This window comes from Triticum aestivum, chromosome 4B (assembly GCF_018294505.1).
Source record: "Triticum aestivum cultivar Chinese Spring chromosome 4B, IWGSC CS RefSeq v2.1, whole genome shotgun sequence".
Classification (NCBI taxonomy): Eukaryota; Viridiplantae; Streptophyta; class Magnoliopsida; order Poales; family Poaceae; genus Triticum; species Triticum aestivum.
The window spans coordinates 611,677,102-611,680,747 of record NC_057804.1 but is presented as its reverse complement, the minus strand read 5'-3'; positions in this window follow the sequence as shown (position 1 = coordinate 611,680,747).

Here is a 3,646-nt window from a genome sequence, read left to right as displayed (position 1 = left end):
GACTTGTGGGCCGCGGAGGAGCTGCAGTGGTGGGGGGCAACGCCGGTAGTGGTCTAAAGTGGCCGCGGGCGCCGGCGATGTGAAGGTTTGGGGCGGCGGTGGCGGTCTGGTGGAGTGCACGGGTGGATTGGGTGTGATTCGGGGGGGGGGGGTCTGGTGGGGGTCGGGGGCGTTGGGGGTTGGGGGCGGGGGCGGTGGGCGACGGGCAGCGATGCGCCGGGGCGTTGGGGGCGGTGGTGGTCGGGTGCGGCGGGGGCAGTGGCGATCGGCGGCGGGGGCAGCAAGCACGGGGACGGCGAGCACGGGGGCGGCACAGGTGAGGTGAGGCAGAGATAGCAGTGGGGGGCTGAGAGAGATGTGAGATTGGGATCGGGGATTGGGGTTTTTAGTGGGGGAGGGTTAGCAATGGCACACCTCCTAGCGGTGCGCCATTAGTAAAAAAAATTGGATAGCAATGGCACACCACCTAGCGGTGCACCATTAGTAACTTTTTTTTGATAGCAATGGCGCACCCTCCCTGGTGCGCCATTACTAACTATTTTTTTTATTTTTAGTTGCATCTAATAATTTTTTAGAAAATGATGATCAAGTTTGAAAACATTTATGAATGTGGAAAAATATCATCAAATTTTTTATTTGAAAATATTTACGAATATGAAAAAATATCATCAAATTTGTTATGTGAAAATATTATCAAATTTTTTATTTGAAAATATCATCAAATTTGTTTTTTTGGATTTTTAATTGCATTCATTTGTGAATTCGTAAAACATTTATGAATATGAAAAAGTATCATCAAATTTGAAAAAATATTCAGGAATTGAAAAAGTTGCATCTAATAATTTTTTAGAAAATGACGATCAAATTTGAAAACATTTATGAATGTGGAAAAATATCATCAAATTTGTTATTTGAAAATATTTATGAATATGAAAAAATATCATCAAATTTGTTATTTGAAAATATCATCAAATTTGTTTTTTTAATTGCATTCATTTGTGAATTGGTAAAACATTTATGAATATGAAAAAATATCATCAAATTGAAAATATATTCAGGAATTCAAAACGTGCCCATGAAATTTAAAAATATTCATGTGGTGAAAAAATATCATTAAATAAAAATTGGTATACCAGAATAAACATAAATACCATAATAAACATAAATAAATATTCATGAGGACTAGAACAGAAGAAATATCATTTCAATATGTCGAAATACAATCGAGAAATGAAGGCTACAATTTAAATACAATCGATCTTAGCTAGCTATCTGTTCACAATCTTCTTGCCCTTATTTTTCACAAATGGAGTTCTTCTCTTGAACGGACGTCCTTTAGGTAGGGTGGTCCTGCTTCTTCTTGTGATGTATGCTGGTACTTCATCATCGTCGTCATGTTCCATCTTCGGGTCGCCGTACTTGTCAAAGTGTTGCTCATTGGCGACTCCATCCATTCCGATGATCTTCCTTTTGTCTCTCCTCACGACAACATGACTGGGCCTTGACGGGTCGGTAATGAAGAAGCATTGGTCCACTTGGGAAGCCAGTACCCATGTCTCATTTTTCGTGGTGACGTTTGCGCCCGCGGTCTTGGATTTGGCTTCGGGTATAACCATGATGGTGAAATACCGGTCTTCTTTTAGGACGCTCTTGGCCCATCTGACACGGAACATCGGGACCTTCTCTCCAGCGTAGCTCTGCTCCTAGATCTCCTCGATCTTCCGTAGTATCTGTCCTTGTCGTTACCGGTGTAGGATTCCATTGTTACCCCGGAGTTCTGATAACCATCGCTCTTCATGTCCTTTCCCTCGATGTAGAATGTGTAGCCGTTGATATCGTACGCCTCATACGTCATCAGGTTGTGCTCGGTGCCCTATGACAAGGCGAATATGAGTTGTTCTACCGCGGAAGAATCCTCATGTAAAGGGTACGACAGAAGCTTCTCCTTGAACCAACGCGTGAAACATGAGTTGTGCTATTTGATTATATCTCTGTCTGTCCTCTGTTGGCCTCGATCATTGTACGTCTTCTCAATAAAGGTTTTGTGCTCTACCACCCAAGGATCGACCACGTCTATGTGTTGTAGCGTGACTAGGTTTGCTCTTTCAAAGTCAGCGAGTCGACCCTCGAAGTCGACATGCATTTCATGACGACTCTCACGGTGACCCCATCCAGCGAGCCTGCCGAGGTGCCTATTGATGGGCAGACCAACGGGGTTCTCGATTCCTAGATAATTCGTGTAGTAGGAGATGCACTCTTTGGTCAGAAAGCCCCTGGCTATGCTTCCCTCTGGATGTGACATGTTGCGAACGTATCCTTTGATGACACCATTCATCCTTTCAAACAGCATCATGTTGTGCAGGAACATCGGCCCGAGTTGGATGATATCCTCCACGATATGGACCAGCAGAAGCACCATAACATCGAAGAATGCGGGTGGGAAGTACATCTCAAGCTCGCATAGTATCACCAGGATCTCTTCCTGTAGCCTTTTGAGTTGCCTCACGCCAACCGACTTCCGAGAGATGACGCCGAAAAAGTTGCATAGGCCAAATAGCGTTTCACGGACATGCGCGTCCATGATCCCACGGATTGCAACTAGAAGTATCTTTGTCATCAGCACGTGACAGTCATGAGACTTCATCCCGTTGAACTTCTACTTCGCTGAGTCTAGGTATCTGCTTATCTTCCCCGTGTAACCGTAAGGAAGTTTTACTCCTACGAGGCAGGTGAAAAACTGCTTGATCTCCTCCTGACTTAGAGTGAAGCATGCGGGATGGAAGTCATTTTCGGTCTTCTTGGCCTTTTTGCCTTTGTGACGACTTTCTGTGTCCTGCTTCGCCTCATCATCATCATCATCATTAGCGTGAAGCTCCTCCCTGATGCCCATTGATTTCAAGTCTGCCCTTGCTTCCGGCCCATCTTTGGTCCTCTCTGGCATGTTGAGCAGGGTACCAAGCAGACTCTCGCACACGTTCTTTGTGATATGCATGACACCAAGGCTGTGAGGCACAAGGTGGATCTTCCAGTACGACAAGTCCCAGAAAACAGACCTCATTTTCCATACCTTCAGCAGCGGCTCTGGCGCCTTTCGCTTCTTTCCTGGCTCTGGTGCCTTTTGCTTCTTTCCCGGCAGTGGGCAATCTTTCCAATTTTTCAACAGCTCGTCTATTTCCTCGCCGCTCCTCATACGCGGGCGTCTTCGGGGTTCGGTTTCACCATCGAACAGATCCTTGCGTTTTCTCCATGAGTCATCATCGCGAAGCCACCTTCGATGTCCCATGAACACGGTTTTCGAAGACCCGGGATCTCTATCTAGCTGGCGATACGTTGTGTCATCCATGCACCTGACGCATCCAGAAAATCTGTGGACCACCTGCCCCGCGACATATCCGTAACCGAGGTAGTCGTGCACCTTCGTGAGCAGTGCGGCTCTCATAGGGAAATATTATTTCTCTGCGGCGTCCCACGTATTGGCTGGCATTTTCCACAGCGTGTCTAGCTCCTCTTTCAGCAGCCCTAAATACAGATTGATGTTGTTCCCTAGTTGTTTTGGCCCTTCAATTAGCATACTCATGTGAATGTACTTCATCTTCATGCACAACCAGGGGGGAAGGTTGTACATCCACACAAACACAGGCCAGGT